Genomic DNA, 18791 nt, shown 5'->3' with positions numbered 1-18791 from the left:
TGGCCCAACTCCCCTAGAATGACTGTTATCCAGATTAAAAGTTATAGGTTTATACCGTGCCTATTATATGAGTATCACTAGATCAGAAAAATGTATTGTCCAATTCATTACACAATGTGATTTCTTGCTGAGCGTCACGGTACAACGAGTAGGCTCTACTATCCATGGTATTACTGAAATGATATGATAGAGGCAGGGAGGCTGTTCCAGAGGGAGGCCGCAGCCGAAGAAAGATCAACCACCAACTTGTTGCTTGGAGAGGCGACTGACCCTGAGGGAGTTGTGGGTGGAGGAGCGAAGAGCTCGAGTAAGAAGATAAGAAAACTGTCCTAACAGCCTCCCAGTAGCAGACGCGATAAGTTGTTGCAATAAGGTATCTGTTTCATATATGTACAAGGTGACGGTGCATCCCGTCAACAATAAGTGTGATGAAAGGTTAATTTAAAGGGGTAAAAAGCATGTCATTGCAGACACAAAATCTATCCTATGGCTCCATTTGGCTACATGGATCAAGACCTTGCATCACCCAACGGTTTTGGACCGGCACAACCAATACCTTTGATGCACGGATATCCCATAAAGGAATTCGATGTAGGCTGGGTTAGCTTGCTTTCCCCAGCTATTCTCACCTTTTGAAAACTGATCTGCCGCCAAGGGCACATCCTACTCGAGTAGTGGGAACCAATTCTTCATCGTCTCAGGCCCCTTCCTGACTTGCTATGGCCTTCCCAAGAAGAACCGCTTTTTGCTTCACCGGCGGGTTTGTGCGCTTTCACGCTCTACTGCAATGTTTAGCACAAAGCTACCCACTTCTCAAGGCCGCACACGAAAGTTAGGGAATGACTCTGAAAAATTGTCTAATGCTCATCTTTGCTTACACTATGCACTTGCACGGCTGATTGGCACATGGCCTAGTCGGAGCAGCTTACTTGGTATGGGCACGCAATGTCACCCGTCTCGCATGAACGTAGACATGGCTGCCTCAGATGCGATAGATAGTCTGAACGGACATGCATGAATTATAGTAGGCGGCATGCAATTGAAGGCTTTCCCCTATTACGCTCACAACAGAATGAATACAACCCTCTTGGGAAAGAAGACAAGAGATAGCTTGCAGGGTTTAACAATGTTTAATTGTACCAAATTCAAAAAATATCAGCAAAGTCATCTGCTGTTCGAGAACGTTGAGACTCCAGAATGAATGTTTTTGCCTTTTGAGAGGCCACAGCGTCAGTAATTACATCACATATAGGGTCATAACCCGCACTAATGATCGGTAAAACAGTATTCATGATCCTGCTCTATTGGTGGATGCCAGTCTACAATTTGTTTATTTTTCAGGGGTAGTTCAAATTCCACGTGGGTCAGCTTGGCTCATCTCTCCATCGAGTGAAGGTCAGGTTGTGGGCTGATGCATGTGTGAATGGAAGAAATTAATCAAGTCACATTGACGTGTCTTGTCCGGTCTGTTTCATAATTGTGGCATTCTTATACAAAATTGAAACCTACCCGTCTCTGGCTTCAATCACTGAAAACAATCTTCTATTGTTATTTGACCTTGAGCAAAGGTCAGAACCGCTAGGCTAGAAGGACACAAGTTGTCGAATACCCGCAAAAATTATAACATTTATTATATTGAAAGTGGACATTGGAACATTTAGTTTCAATTTCTACAATCTAATGTTCGGAGCAGACTAAAGATGTTTTCTTTAAAAATTTTGTTTTCCTATCTGATTTTTTACACGCTGTGAGAGGATGTGTGTGTTTATCTTCCTGATTCTATGTTAACTGACGTTATGGCGTGGGTGATGACTTGGCACGTTTGGCTACGGTGGCCACTAACGTCATGAAAATAGGTGGTGCATATCGTTTGGAATAGTGATGTCTGCTTCCGGGAGTGGGCGATTTGTATTCTTGATGCGAGTGTCCTTGAACTTAATGCAATGCCTCAATGGAAGATTAGTACTAGATGGATGCGCCCAACCTGTTGTTTTCGCATGTGTAAAAGTGAGGAAAACTAAGTTAAGATGCATAGGAAAGTATTTTAAGATCGATTACAGTATGCTAGGCTGTTCATCTCACGTTTCATCATATCTCGCTAGTTTTTGATGGCTTTCTATTATTCCTAGCCTTAGGTTTCATGTGTTGTGTATTATTTCCATATGTGTTTTTCATGCGCTTGCTGCTCAACTCTTTACGCTCCTCTTCTCCCACTCTACTCATTTGTAAACGGCCTCTTGGCACAGCTCCCTTTTTTCGTTCATTTCAGCCTTTGGCTCTTAATACATTTGTCTACGACGTTAATACTGTTCAAAACGCTTTTACGTTAACGTTTGTTCAGTATCTCTTTTCTAGCTTTTAACACGCGATCTTTGGATCAGTTTGCTCATATAAATTACGTTAAGGTTATTGCTCTTTGGTATTTATGATAATGGAATGTACTGTGCATTGGATAAAAGTGCTCAGTGATTAAATATAAATACATTAAAATACATACCTTCACCCCAGGGGCTTTACTGTACCCAGTAAAAATGTGGAGAGAACAGATCCTGCACTGTTGAGACACAACTCCAATTCATGCCCTTGGCAAATGCTGCTGCTTTCTTTGGAGCAAGAAAATGGCAATAGCAAACAGCCTATATTTCTCCTTTTCTCTAATTTTATAGTCTATTTACTCAGTGAAAGTTAGTGAAAGCGTCCTATGTGTGTCGTACACACCGGGTTTCCGCTAACCTACTCTACCTCAGGGTCCGTGAACCGGAAACGGTGCTTCCCCGTTGCATACATCTCTTGATAATGGTCGAAATAATTAATCGAAAGCTTGGTATGTACCACGGGAACGGCCGACGAGAGTATTTACAGCATCCTGGCAGTGCGCCTAAACAATGACACTTGGCAATTTCTTACAGAAAGTCGACTGCTGAAGGTAAGCCCCTGAATGATGATATAACATCTTAAGACGGTTTGAATTCCGGCTGAAAGGAGCATACATTCCTTCGTGATGTGGTAACTTCCCGTGTCAAAAGATACATTTTTTTCAACCTTATTTCTTGTGGAAAACCAAGCCACTGTGTGCTTCTTTTGAATGTGCGTGCCCTTCTGTGAAGCAGAAAGGGCTACTGTTCAGCCCCTGATCACTTCTGGCAAGAACTGACACAGCTGGACTCCAACAGTGGAGCTTTCTGTATCCCCGTGAGCATTGAAATAAGTCTAAACCCTTCCGACAAAAAAGTTAGCCCCCGTTTTTCAGAGATTTTCATTAGTTGATATTGAAATTCTAAATAAACGTCTAGTGTGCTTAATTCCCAAGAGGGTGGGATCTGAGGCAGGAAAGGCTTGGGCTATCTGTCTGCTTTTGGTCCGGCAATACGCAGTTTTACTCTCCGCAAACTCTGAAGAATGTCTCAATGGGAACATGGCATCAATCCTCATGCTATTACAAGTTTAAATGACAGTGGTGCAAAAGAAAAAAGTTAAGAACAGGATGAGACTGGAACCAAAAATGGAATCAGGCACCAATGAGAAATTGTCAATCAGTCGCAAATGGCAATGTGTTCCTTTTGTGACAGACTATTTGAGGAATATGCATTTTAAAGAACATTTGCTCAGAAACACTGGTCAAAAATGTGAGCAACATAGTGAAGAAAAAATCAGGAAATTGAAAAATTAGTACACTTTGGCCAAAAAACGGACCTACTTTGGGCAAAACAGTAGAACAAGGTGGTTCAGAAGGCCACTAAGAACGACCAGCGCTAATGCCAATATTTATGAATATAAAAGGCAGCGTTCAACATGAATTTATGAGGGTACCTAGACCAAGTGCCCTCAGTAAGAAACAAGGTGAATATAATCGGTGAACTGCGCCAATTTACAATAATACATCAACCAGTTGAGTTATATTTTTAATTCCATTCCACAGCCTGACACGTGTTTCGAGCAGAGCTCTTCTTCAAAGGCTGTGCATCAAATTACAATTTAAAACCATTAGCATGTTGACCATTATATACGCATCATACCAATTGGCCAAACACATAGGGGTTGAAAAGGGGGAATTGGACAAAATCATAAATGTGTGATACATAACAGCATTGTTTAAATCATTACAGTGTTACATAATCAGTATGATTGGATAACCATAAATGATAAAGAGAAAATAAAAATTGGATAATAAATTACCGTTTCCAAAAGACATCCATCCGGTTCCGAAACCAATAAGAAGGATGACAAAACAACATGATAAGAAGATAAGAGCGGTGCAGTGACTAAGCAACCCTGGATGATAAAATTGGCTGAATTACCAATAAGCAAAATACTGGCCCATACTTTGGATATTTCAATATTGCCTTATAGGTCAGTATGAGCCTGGTTAAGCATGAATGTCTTGAAAAAGTTCCACTGGTGAAGTTTCTCCCATTCGTTTACATCCCTTGCTTCCCTAGTAGCCCACCTTACCTCACTTGCATAGCTGTGTGATTCTCTAACTCTGCATCTGTCTCTTGCCCAAAGACGTTGCTCTCTTTGGAAAGCATGAACTCCCAAAGCCTGCCTGTCTACGCCTGATGATGCTGGTGAGGTGAGGTCCCAGGCCTTGCTCCACCTGGCCTGGGAGACGCCCTCAGCAGCCGGCAGACCCTTGCAGCATTTACCGAAGCAGGAGCACAGCTACACTCCAAGATGGTGGACCCCACCTCTGAACATTGCTGGCACCCAGCTTCATTGATTGATTGATATTTTATTTCTATCGCGCTCGTACACAGTGTTTCAGAGCGCGACAAGGGAGGGGAACAGAGGAGAACAAAACAGCAATCTTACTAGGCCCAGTGACATTGAGAACGCGCAAGTGCATGGGAGAGGGGGGAGGGGAAAAGTGCATGGAAGGGTGGGAGAGGTGGAAAGTATGAAGCAGAGGAGAAACAGATAAATAACAATAAATAAATAATAAAGGCAACAAACAGTGGTAATGCAGCCAGCAATTTGCAAGTGCTAGGTTGAAGGCAGCAGACAGGGTAGGTCCGATAAGTGCAGGAAGAAAAAGGGGGGCTGTATGGGTACAGATACAGACCACAGTGCAAGGGGTGGCCCGGAGGCATTGCGGGAGGGTGACAGGATGAGCAGGTACCTGGGCCCCAAAGACAGAGGGTTGCCAGGTGCACGGTGCCAAGAGAGAACAGATCAGAAGGGAAGAGGGGGAGCGAAGGCAGAAGAAAAGTGGAAGGTCTTGAGGTGCTTCCGGAACCGGAGATGGTTCTCCTCAAGTTTTAGAGTGGCAGGGAGGCTGTTCCAGAGGGTGGCCCCAGCCGAAGACAGAGATGTACCCCCAGCTCGTTTCTTAGAAAAACGACTGACCCTGAGTGAGTTGGAGGTAGAGGAGCGAAGAGCTCGAGAGGGGAGGTATTTGTGGAGGGATAGCTGAAGGTATTTTGGACCCAGGACCCAGAAAGCCTTGTGGACAATGCAGAGGGTTTTGAATGTAATCCTTGCATCCACTGGGAGCCAGTGAAGAGATTTCAGAGCTGGAGAGATACGATCCCAGGGCTTGAGGCCAAGGACAGGTCTCGCAGTCCTGTTCTGGATTAGTTGCAGAGGGCGGAGAGTAGAGGCAGGTAGATTTAGAAAGAGGCTGTTACAATAGTCCAAGCTAGAGAGAACCAGAGCTTAAGATACCATGAGCTTCTGGGAGAAGGAGAGGAAAGGCAGAGTACCTCTGAGGAGGTGCAGTCAGAAATTTGACTTTTTAGAGACCTCAGAGATGTGGGCGGAGAAGGAAAGGGTGGAGTCAAAGATGACCCCGAGGTTCTTAGCCTCCCAGGTGGGGGTAGGAGGAGGGCCAAGGGAGGCCGGCAAGAGAATGAGGGGAAAGGATGGTGAAGGTGTGCCGATGAGGAGGATCTCCGTCTTGCTGGCATTCAGACAAAGATCATTGGCGGCACACCAATCTTGAATGGCAGTTAGGCAATCAGAGATGAGAGAGGGAGAGGAGGTGGCAGAGGGCAGCCTGAAAATGAGTTGAGTGTCATCAGCGTAGCACTGGAAATTTGAGCAGAAAATGGCAATGCAGTGGGCGAGAGTTGCCAGGTATTGGTTGAAAAGCCAGGGCGAGAGGTTAGACCCTTGGGCAGCACCATAGGTAGAGAGGAAGATAGATGAAAGGAAGGACCCAAGTTGGACCTGGGAGGGTCGATCTGAGAGGAAAGAGGTCAGCCAGACCAGAGCCTGATCAGTGATATCCAAGTTTTCACGGAGACGGTTGAGCAGGATGGTATGGTTGACCGTGTCGAAGGCAGAAGAGAGATCGAGGAGGATGGGGACAGAGGGAATGTAAGAGTCAGGGTTGGTGAGCAGATCTTCACGGATGTTTAGGAGAGCAGTTTCCATGCTTCTGGCAGCTCTGAAGCCAGACTGGTGGTCATGGAGACAGCCAACAGAATTGGAATGAAGGTTAAGCTGAGAGATGGCCAACTTTTCCAGGAGTTTGCCAAGAAAGGGAGTAATGGAAAATGGGCGATAGTTAGCTGGACAAGAAGGATCAGCTGTTTTGGCTAGATGTGTTGTCCACCATGCAACCTGTTTGGCCGCCTCCATGTTTTTGTCCCACCCCCACAAGCCGGTAGGCAAAGCTGGCCCGCTACGAAGACACGGGACTGTTAGGCAGAATCCAGGGCAGTTCCCTTAGGGAGCACTACCCCAGATTAGGACTACAGGTGAGAGCTATAAATCCCCTTTGGTATCAGTCTGTACCACAAAGATTTAGTTGGTAGCTGTGGCTGAGCAGTCAGACTTATCTCAAGAGGGAGATGAGCAGTATTCACGGTTGACACAATAGGTAATACAGTACTATGGAGCAAGGAAACACTGACCAAAGTTTTGTATTAAAAAGATAATATATATTTATTTTATACACTTCTAAGTCAACACATAGATCAAAGTTAATAAAGTAAGTTAAGTTTAGTCAAAAGAAAAGCATATACAACTCCCTATTCAATTGTAGACAGGTTTGCCGTATAGTGAAAACTGAGCAAAACGGCACAGTGAAAACCTACTACAAATGGCACTCTAGCAATTCAACGAAAGGGAGGGAAAGTACAAGTTAAGTCGAAATATATTCAGACACCCCCTAGCAACACTTCCCTGAAGTTTTGTGAACAAGTAATGCACAGTAACACTTTAACCAAACGATAAGTGACTGAAAACTGAGCACAATGGCACTCCACAGGTTAAAACAGTAGGAAGGAAGAGGGGTTTAGAAGATTTCAGTGCATCAACACATTTCTCATTGAAAACTAATCTAGTGAGAGCAGATCTAACAAATCAGCAAAAGTCAATAGGCCTGAGCCAGAGTCAGTGGTACAGGACCAAGAGCTTAGGAGCAAAAATGTTCTTGTAGCTGCAGTCAAGTCTTTAGTAGAAAACTTTTGAAGAGGTAGATGCAAGGCGAAAGACAATGTTAAAAGAGAGGACGGCCGACCCCACAAGTAGTTAAAGAATTTCAAACACCTTTAGGGCTACCACGGAGAAAGGGCGGCCTGGTGGAACAATGTACCTTACACGTGGAGAAGTGGCTCCCGCAGTGGCAGTTGTTCCTGGTAGTTCCTGCAGGTCGAGGGATCCAACAAAGGAAGAGAGGCTCTCATTGTGGAGGAAGGTTCGAGTCGCTGCACTACCCAGGGATGAAACCAGCCGCGGTGCTGCTAAACAAAGTTTAAAAGGTACGCTCCTTTTTATTCGTGGTCCGGGTTGATAGCTGCCTGGCTATCCGGTCTTCAAGTGCGGGGTACTGTCGATTCGACCAAGGCAGGTCCGATGATGCAATGGGCGAACTGGTTGACCCCACCAGCTCAAGGGAAGGTGGCACTTCGCTGAAGATCTCCTCTCGTCATGTGGAAGAAAAGTGGTGAGACGATACGGCAGGGCTTCACCGGTGGTGTAGATGCTGAAGATGTCTCTGGCTTCTCTCCCCTTCGTTCTGTAGTTCCAGTGGCGACGTCTTGCTCTTCCAGTCCTCAGGACCCTGCTTTTATGCAGAAAGAGACCCATTCATACAGCCTAGCTGTCACTCACACAGCGGAATGGTCATCTTGGCGGGACACCTTCCAGCCTATCAGGTTAGAGTGGGACCTGAGTTGCTGTGACAACTCTGTCCAGGGGTTCTACTCCCCCTCCCAAGCAACAGACCCACCCCAGACTCAGTGGCGCAGAAGCCCGCCAAAAGGACGAAAAAGGATCCCCGACCTGGGTTACGAAAATGGAGTAAGACTCGAGAAAGAAGTTTTATCAAAGTTCTGGCAAATAAAACCTAGCAGAGTAAAGTTAATAATAAAATAGACAGGCAGTATGTTAGAGGCTGTCAGTAAAAGTGGTAGCCTCGAACATTGGGAAAATCCCATAGAGAAATATTTGCGGTCGAATATAAAAAGTAGTAACCACTGCCACCAGCCAGAAACTTTGTAGAGGGGGACTTTAAGGTACCCTCTCGAAAATGAACATAGGGGAAAAACTATTAACCCCTTCCAGTACTTCCATATTAAGATGGGGTGTACTTGTTAAGTTCATAAAAATTGACTAGTAAAGTCAATGGGGACTTTACATGCCCTGGGAGACAGTAGTCAGTCCCAGGGTATGGAGTCTATGTTTGGGGGTCGCTACGACACCCCTGTGTCACGGCACGGAGGGTGCTGTGTGACACATGTGCATAAAGATGGTTCCTATGGGTGAGAGGAAAGATCCCATAGGCATTAAACACAAAAATAGCCTAGAACACACATAGCAAAAATACCTAAGAGTGGGAAAAAGAGTCTCACTCTTAGCAGGTAAAAAGAAATAAACCCTTCAAATCCAGCAAAGCTGCTGGGGGACTCTATAGGTAAGGGAAACGTAGCCATGAAATAAGAATTCTCCCTAACACTCGCTCCCCCCTCCCAGACTAAGGGACAGGAGGATATAATCCACTCCTGGATGAATGTCATACCTCTAGTCGGTTAAAAACATCCTAGAGAGACCATCAGCATTTTGGGGGTGACATCCTGACCTGTGCTCAATGGTAAAATCAAACCCTTGGAGGCAGATTGACCATCTTAGCAGTTGTGGGGTTTCCCCTTTCATTTGCATCCACCATCTCAAGGGTTGGTGGTCTGTTTGAATGGTGAAAGTAGATCCATATAAGTATGGTCTAAACGTCTTCAAAGCCCACACAATGGCAAAACATTCTCTCTCAATAGTTGTCCACCTTGTTTCAGGTTCCTTCAGTTTCCTACTGATGAAGCAAATGGGGTGTTCCCTACCTTTCTCATCCAGTTCACTGAGTACTGCAGCTATACCTATATTGGAAGCATCTGTCTGTACAATGAAGGGTTGGTGGGAGTCAGGAGCTCTGAGAACTGGAGCTTGACAAAGGGCTTTCTTTAGGCTTTCAAAGGCCTGATTGCACTCCTCATTCCATTTGACCTTTTTAGGAAACTTAGCAGAAGAGATTGCATTCAGTGGAGAAGCTATGGTTCCATAGTTCTCAATGAAATTCCTATAATACCCAGTGAGGCCTAGGAAGGCTCTCACCTGAGTTTGAGTAGAAGGAGATGTCCAATTTTGCACAGCTTCAATCTTGCTGAGCAAAGGCCTTATTTCACCAACTCCTATTCATGCCCAAGGTAGACCACTTTACTCTGACCAATTTGACATTTGCCTGCCTTTATGGTGAGATGGGCCTGTCTTTAAACCCTGCCTTTGGTACTAACACAACTGGGCTAGACTATGGACTAATAGAGGGCTCTATTACCCCAAGATCAAGAATCTTGTTGACTTCTCCTTTGATGTGGGGTCTTACATTTTTTGACATCCTGTAACCCCTGCTTTTGACAGGTAGACAGTCACCAGTTTGGATATCATGTTGGCCCCAGGGGGTCAAACCTGGTGTCAGTGAGAACAGGGGGGCAAATTGATTTAACAAAAGTTTGCACTCCTCCTGTTGCTCAGGTGTCAGATTAGAAGAGAGATTGACTCCTTATATTTTCTCATCTAAAGGTTTGCCTTTGAGGAGGTCAGGCAGAGGTTCACTCTCCTCCTTCTCTTGAGCTGAAGCTAGAAGCAAAGCTTCCAGTTCTGGTCTCGAGACATAAGCTTTTAGTCGGTTGATGTGAAAGACTCTAGGAGCCCCCTTAGGATTGCCTAAATCCACCAGATAGTTTACCTCTTCAGGTTTTCACACAACCTTAAAGGGTCCCATCCATTTCTCCTGCAAGGCCCTCTGCCTTGTTGGTACCATAACAAGAACTAGCTGGTCTTGAGCGAACTCAACCATGTTGGCCTTCTGGTCATGCCAATGCTTGACCAGAGCCTGACCTGCTTTCAAGTTATCACTTGCCTCAGCCATCATGTGTGACATTCTCCTCCGGAGTCCTATCACATAGTCAGTGACTCTGACTGGTGTGGGGGAAAGAGCACTCTCCAACCCCTCCTTGATCAGGGCCAATGGACCTCTAACCAGATGGCCATAGAGAAGTTCAAAGGGACTGTAACCCACTCCCTCCTGAGGGACTTCTCTATATGCAAAGAGAAGGCATGGTAGTAGAAGATCCCACTTTTTCTTAAGGGGGTCTTCTAAAGCTCCTATCATGCTCTTCATGGTTTTATTAAATCTTTCTACCAATCCATTTGTCTGAGGGTGGTATGCTGTTGAGAACTTGTAGGTAACTCCACAGGTTTTCCAAATGGCCTTCATGTAGTGGGACATAAAATTTGACCCCCTGTCGGATATTACCTCCTTAGGAAACCCAGCCATGGTAAAAATACCAAGGAGGGCCTTATCTACAGCTGGGGCTGTAACAGTCCTTATAGGAATTGCTTCAGGAAATCTAGTAGCATGGTCTACTACAACAAGTGTAAACCTGTTGCCTGAAGAAGTTGGAGGTTCAAGGGGACCAACAATGTCGATTCCTACCCTCGCAAATGGTACACCCACCACAGGGAGAGGCACTAGAGGTGCCAGGTTCTAGGAGCCACTTTTACCAAAGGTTTGGCAAGTGTGGCAACTCTTGCAATACTTACCTACCTCAGCCCCCATTTCAGGCCAATGAAAGTAGAGAGAGAGCCTTTCCTTGGTCTTCTTGAAGCTCAAGTGACCAGCCAAATGTATCTCATGGGCTAGTTGCAAGGATTGGAGCCTGTTTGCTTGGGGTACTACAAGTCTTTTGTAGTCCCCAGGAGTTGACTCTGTTGGTTCACTATAGAAGAGGCCATCCTCCCAGTGTAACCTATACTTCCCAGGCTCTTGCCCTTCAAGCTGAGAAGCTGCCTGGTGGTAAAGACCTTCCAGAGTTGGACATTCACTTTGTCCCTTACTGAAGTCTGCCCTTTGGGGTCCACCTTCTGCCAGTAATGACTGCAGCTCAGGATGGTCCACAGGGTCAAGATCTCCAATAAGTTCCTGGCCTCCCACTAGATCTGAGTCCTCAGGCTCTAGTTCAACCACACAGGGTTTTACCTCACTGTCAGCCTCAGCTGGAGGAGGAATCGCAGGTGTGATTTTTGCTAACCTAGGAGATCTCCTGGTTGGCAGCACTGGAGTGCTTTCTGCTGGTTTCTTTTTGGAAGTCTTGGGTTTCCCCTTTGCTTCTGGTTGCTTAGAGATAGCAGTAAGTAGCTCCAGTGGAGTAGGAGTGATTTCCATCATCTCCTCAGGAGAGCATCTCAAGGTCCTCTCCCTTGCAGGTCTGGTAAGCTCCTGTAATCTCTTACTAGGAGGTCTGGGGGTACTTGACACTACTCCCAGGTCTTTCAGATCATTGCCCAACAGCACCCTTCCTGGTACTTCAGATTGTACACTCACAGGTATCCTGACAGTCATTTCATTGCACTGGATGTGAGCTGGTAATTGGGGAAGCATCTGCACAGGCCCTCCAGCGAACTTGGTGAGGCGTTTGGGTGCCTTAGCAACATCCTCCACCTTGAAAAAAGATTTGTCTGCCACAGTTATGCTGGCTCCAGTGTCTCTAATGGCAGGAGTCTCCTGACCATTGACTAGGACACTGTCTTTATAATACTCTTTAGTATTAGGAGGCATAGAATTATACACATCTAAATTCTGTTGTTCCCACAACCCAAGAGATACTAAAGATACACTAGCTGAGACTCCAATGGGATCATCAGCTAGGAGTTGAAAGTTTCCACTGGCCATCTGGATTTCCTCCCCTGGAGCGAAGGCTAAGGAGACAGTATGGATCCCTGAAGGTTTACCCTTACATCTGGGATCCCCTTTCACATGGTCTGTTGAGCCACAAACATAACATTTTCCAAATGTCTTTATGAATGATGGCTTGTTCTGACCTCCTTCTGTTCTGGGACCAGTAGGTACACTAGCCTGATTAGGTTTCCCTGATGGCTTACCCTTAGGATTTTGTTTGTGGCCCTCTTTGGAATTGGAATTATTTGAATGCTCTTTGTTGTCTTTCTTTGGCTGCTTTCCCTCATCCTTTTTCTGAGTTACCCCTGAATCCTTGTGAGTGGCCCTGTTGGCAACCCACAAGTCAACAGCCTTAGCCAGTTTCTTGGGATCTAACTCTTTAGAATCAGCCAAGTGCTGTCTGAGCTCAGGAGAGCAGGCATCATAGATCCATCATAACAAGATTTCTCATTCCTTCATAAGTGTTAACTCTATAACCCTTAATCCATCCCTCTAAGTTCTTCAAACAATCATTCACCCAAGTAGCCCAAGGGGTACTATCATGCTTTTTGAGGGTCCTAAACCTCTTAAGGTACTGGGAAGGAGTCTTCCCAAATCTAGCTATTAAAGCTAGTTTTACACATTCATGATCCTTTCTATCCTCCTCCCCCAACGCCATTACCACATTAGATGCAACAGGGGGAGCCTAGAGAATAACCAGGGGATCAACTGATCACCTGTGATCTCCTGGAGCCCATGATTATATTCAAACATAGCAAGCCAATCTAATACATCCAATTTAGGTTCATACATACCCACAATCTCTTTAGGCATCCGGGGTCTTTTTGGACTGGAAGATCTAGAGGATTCGGGGAGAGAAGCATTTTCCAAAGACAATTTCTTCATCTCAAGCTCATGGTTGATCTCCATTTCTTTGAACCTTAGTTCTTGGTGTCTCTGTTTAGCTTGGGCACTAATTCCTTTGAATTCAAGTTCAAGTCTAATTTTTGCTAGGGAGATAAATTCAGGACTTAATGTGGGACCAGTTGAAGGTCCAGTAGCTACAGGCTGAGGCCTTTGAGCAGGCAGAGGACCAGAGGGGGTGACATAGTTATCCTCCTCTTCCTCATCTGTCTCAACAATAACATCTTCAACATTATCCTCAATACTGTTTGCTACATTTGCTGGAGTGGTGGGCACTACAGCACCACTATCCAGACTTTGTTTCTCTAACAGTCGATGAATCATTTCTTGTTTCTTGCCTTTGACAGGAAGACCTTTCTGTCTACACAGATCCCTTAAATAATCAGCAGTATTAGTAAGGAGGGTCTCCTGGCTATAACTTTCCATAATTTTGACTTTTGTTAAAATAACTTTTTGTGATTGTTAACCTTGTGGTAAGTTGCACCAAGGCACTAGTAACACACTAAAATGTCAATCCAATACTTTTATCCTCACCGCTGTACACCAGTTTTAGGCAGAATGCAGGGCAGTTCCTTTAGGGAGCACTACTCCAGATTGGGACTACAGGTGAAAGCAATAAATCCCCTTTGGTATCAGTCTGTACCACAAAGATTTAGTTGGCAGCTGTGGCTGAGCAGTCAGACTTATCTCAAGAGGGAGATGAGCAGTATTCAGGGTTGACACAATAGGTATTACAGTACTATGGAGCAAGGAAACACTGACCAAAGTTTTGTATTAAAAAGAGAATATATATTTATTTTATACACTTCTAAGTCAACACATAGATCACAGTTAATAAAGTAAGTTAAGTTTAGTCAAAAGAAAAGCATATACAACTCCCTATTCAATTGTAGACAAGTTTGCGGTATAGTGAAAACTGAACAAAACGGCACAGTGAAAACCTACTACAAATGGCACTCTAGCAATTCAACGAAAGGGAGGGAAAGTACAAGTTAAGTCGAAATATCTTCAGACACCCCTTAGCATCACTTCCTTGAAGTTTTGTGAACAAGCAATGCACAGTAACACTTTAACCAAAAGATAAGTGAATGAAAACTGAGCAAAATGGCAGTCCACAGGTTACAACAGTAGGAAGGAAGAGGGGTTTAGAAGATTTCAGCGCATCTACACATTTCTCATTGAAAACTAATCTAGTGAGAGCAGATCTAACAAATCAGCCAAAGTCAATAGGCCTGAGCCAGAGTCCGTGGTACAGGAACAAGAGCTTAGGAGCAAAAATGTTCTTGTAGCTGCAGTCAAGTCTTTAGTAGAAAACCTTTGAAGAGGTAGATGCAAGGCGAAAGACAATGTTAAAGAGAGGGTGGCCGACCCCACAAGTAGTTAAAGGATTTCAAACACCTTTAGGGCTACCACGGAGAAAGGGCGGCCTGGCGGAACAATGTGACTTACACGCGGAGAAGTGGCTCCTGTGGTGGCCGTTGTTCCTGGTAGTTCCTGAAGGTCGAGGGATCCAACAAAGGAAGAGAGGCTCTCGTCGTGGAGGAAGGTTCGAGTCGCTGCACTACCCAGGGATGAAACTAGTCGCGGTGCTGCCAAATGAAGTTTAAAAGGTACGCTCCTTTTAATCGCGGTCCGGGTCGATAGCTGCCTGGCTATCCGGTCTTCAAGTGCAGGGCACTGTCGATTCGACCAAGGCAGGTCCCAGGATGCGATGGGCAAACTGGTTGACCCCACCAGCTGAATGGAAGGCGGCACTTCGCTGAAGATCTCCTCTCGTCGTGTGGAAGAAAAGTGGTGAGACGAGCTGGCAGGGCTTCACTGGTGGTGTAGATGCCGAAGATGTCTCTGGCTTCTCTCCCCTTCGGTTCCGTAGTTCCAGTGGCAACGTCTTGCCCTTCCAGTCCTCAGGACCCTGCTTTTATGCAGAAAGAGACCCATTCATACAGCCTAGCTGTCACTCACACAGTGGAGTGGTCATCTTGGCGGGAGACCCTCCAGCCTATCAGGTTAGAGTGCGACCTGAGTTGCTGTGGTAACTCTGTCCAGGGGTTCTACTCCCCCTCCCAAACAACAGACCCACCCCATACTCAGTGGCGCCGAAAGGAGGGCTTCTTGGCAGAAGCCCGCCAAAAGGACGAACAAAGGATCCCCGAGCTGGGTTAGGAAAATGGAGTAAGACTTGACAAAGAAGTTTTATCAAAGTTCTGGCAAATAAAACCTACCGGAGTAAAGTTAATAATAAAATAGACCGGCGCTATGTTAGAGGCTGTCAGTAAAAGTGGTAGCCTCGAACAATGGGAAAATCCCATAGAGAAATATTCGCGGTCGAATATAAAAGGTAGTAACCACTGCCACCAGCCAGAAACTTTGTAGAGGGGGACTTTAAGGTACCCTCTCGAAAATGAACATAGGGGAAAAACTATGAACCCCTTCCAGTACTTCCATGTTAAGATGGGGTGCACTGGTTAAGTTCATAAAAATTGACTAGTAAAGTCAATGAGGACTTTACATGCCCTCAGAGACAGTAGTCAGTCCCAGGGTATGGAGTCTATGTTTGGGGGTGGCTACGACACCCCTGTGTCACGGCACAGAGGGTGCTGTGTGACACATGTGCATAAAGATGGTTCCTATGGGTGAGAGAAAAGATCCCATAGGCATTGAACACAAAAATAGCCTAGAACACACATAGCAAAAATGCCTAAGAGTGGGAAAAAGAGTCTCACTCTTAGCAAGTAAAAAGAAATAAACCCTTCAAATCCAGCAAAGCTGCTGGGGGACTCTATGGGTAAGGGAAATTTAGCCATGAAATGAGAATTCTCCATAACAGGCACCGGCTCTCTTTTAAAAAAAATGTTTCATTTGTATATAGCCGAAACACAGCTTCTACAAAATATATCATCATCAATATTAGTTACAAATTAATTTAAAAACTTTTAAAATTGATTAAAAGGATACTAACAAAAGGGGAAAGAAAAAATAAGAAAAGAGTAAAAGAAGAAAAGAGAAAAAAAGAATGAAAAGAAATAGAGAAATCCATTACATCGTCCCCATTGGGGAAGACACATTGCATTAGGTTTTCACTTAGCCAACTTCGAAACTTCCAACCCCTTTACGGCAAAGAGTAAGCTAATATTCACACCATGTGGTATTTCTTTTGTATAAAACAACATACCTCCAAAACTTTGACTACCTTTATGATTAGCAGGCTCTCATGCCCCGCTATTTTCCTTTCCCAGAACATATTGGAAACTAAATCTCCTACCTTGTCCATGAATTGCGCGAGGTTCCTTACCCTCACCTCTCATGGACTCCTACACTCCATGAGGATGTGCCTTATTGTCTGAAGGCTAGGATCCTCACAGTCTGTGAAACATGTCTTAGCTTTGTTGCTTCGACCCCAACTGGATAGAATTTCACCTGTATGAATTAAATTCATTCGAAACCACAGAAAAGACTCCCTCATTCTCCAACTGGGTGAGTACCTCAAGTAACTAGGTAGAAAACCTCTTTTTTTGTCAAAAGGGTACAACGATTTTGCTAAGGATAATTTCTGCTATTGTTCGAATCCAATCATAGCGGATCACAGCTTCCTTTACCTTCATTGGGTTAGAAATTAAGGTGTCTAGATCACTATCACACTCTGTAAGGATATCCATGGCCAACTGCTCCAATTTAGATAGCAACATTGACGTATTCTGGTTAAGATTCACCTTAATATCCTCATAATGTGAGTTGGCCTGCAGGGTGACTATCAATCGAAACAAAGAGACCAACTTCCACTCCACAAAGGATCTGAGAGATCTTAGGCCCAGCTCATATTTTAGGGTGCCATAGGCAAGCTCTTCAGAAATCCCAGAAGCTGTTTCCATTTTCGTCCCTCTAACCTTGGCCAGTGCATTTCCCAAGCCTGTGCTTTCGCTTCTAGGCCATATAATATGACCATGATTACCTTGGCGATGTAAAATTTAATCAGAGGTAACAAGTAGAATTTGCTAATTTTCTTCAAAAGCTTTTTCATCTGAGGAATTAATTGAGAGGCCTTTGCATTGAAGTCAAGCTTAGTTTGTCCCACCCTCGGATAGGTGTATACTGAGAATCCCATATAGACCACCTCTTTTAACACTGGAATTAACTGATTTCCCATAGTCCATTTATGGTTTACCGGTCGCTGACCAAGTCTTTTAAAGACTAGAATCTAAGATTTCTCAGGGTTTATCAAAAGCTCATTCATCCGTGCATACTGCCCCAATGCATTCAGGAGTCGTTGCAAGCCCATTGCTGTATTATCCAAAAGGACCATATTATCAGCGTAAACCAGCCGCCTGACTGATCGAGTGACAATCCTAGGGCTGGCCAGTGCAGTTGTCAAGGCCTCCCCATAAGTCTGCCAGATATAATTTGAACACGAGGGGTGCCACCAGACAACCCTGCCTCGCTCCTCTTTCAACCGCGCACTGGGAATGAGAGCGGGCCCATAGCTTCTAGCCTAACCCTTATCACATTTCTTTCATGAAGACGGACTAATATGGCCACCAGTGGTTTCAGCGCCCCCATAACCGGTCTCTGTTAACCATGTCGAACGCTCTGGAGAGGTCAATCCAGGCTTCATAGAGCACTGTACTTCCCCCTTCTCTGTGATAGTTTGCTTAGAATCTCCAGTGCTATCCCATTCAACGTGGTGGATAGCCCCCTTCGAAAGACTTTCTGGTACCTTGATAAGATGTTACTATCTCTCTCCCACTGTTCCAGGTCTCTCAGCACTAGACCCAAAAAGATTTGTCTGTCCACATCAAGGAGGGCTATCGGACGATAGTTTCCCGGTTCGGTCCGATCACCTCCCTTAAAAATGGGGGCATCTACTGAGGTTTTCCAAGATAGAGGGAACATTCCCTTTCAAGAATTTCTCAGAAGAGCAAGGACAGTAACTTTGACCATAACCCTACATTGCCCATAAGGACCAGATAGGTCAACCCATTTGGCCCAGCCGCCCCTGAAGAGGAAGATTTACTGATCAGGTTGGCGATAAGGCATTCCCAGTGGTCTAGTGGTCTTGTGCCCAATCAACCCTTGGGACCTCAAAGAGGGATCTTGTGTGTGTCTTTTTATAGAGGAGCGAGAAGTGGTTCATCTGGGGGCTTCTAGGTGGTTGAACAGTGCCCAAACGTTACATTGATTCACTGTCTTTTTGATAGCGAAGGGCTCGTCGCCCTCGAGACCAGTTTCTAAAAGCTTTTTTAAGGCAATTTGCTCTTATTTTGCCGTCTTTTCACGCCCAGCTTCTGGTTTCTAAATCTCTTACGACTTTATGGGGGCACCTCTTTTTTAACCATGTCTCTTCATCAAAGACTTGGTTGTGTACAGGCTGTGTGTATTGCTTAATCCCCAGTGGCTTAACTGTTTCTCATGCGAAATCTTGGAAGGCTAGTGGACTGCATTTGTTTTTCAGTGTCTGCTCTTGCATCCCCATACATGCTCTCTGGAGTTCTAAGAATGCTCCTGAGCCTCTGTATTCAGCCAGTCTGTTTCCCTCTTTATTTACCACAACAGGCTGGCAGTAGTTTTGCCTATTTGCGAGGCGGTAAAGGCTCTCTTAATCTGCCTGTCTCCGCCTGATGATGCTGGTGAGGTGAGGTTTCAGGCCCTGCTCCACCTGGCCTGGAAGATGCCCTCAGGAGCCGGCAGACCCTTGCAGCATTTACAGAAGCAGGAGCACAGC

This window comes from Ambystoma mexicanum, chromosome 6p, assembly GCF_040938575.1.
Source record: "Ambystoma mexicanum isolate Mex_15411 chromosome 6p, UKY_AmexF1_1, whole genome shotgun sequence".
Classification (NCBI taxonomy): Eukaryota; Metazoa; Chordata; class Amphibia; order Caudata; family Ambystomatidae; genus Ambystoma; species Ambystoma mexicanum.
Note: the sequence above shows the minus strand (reverse complement) of the source record.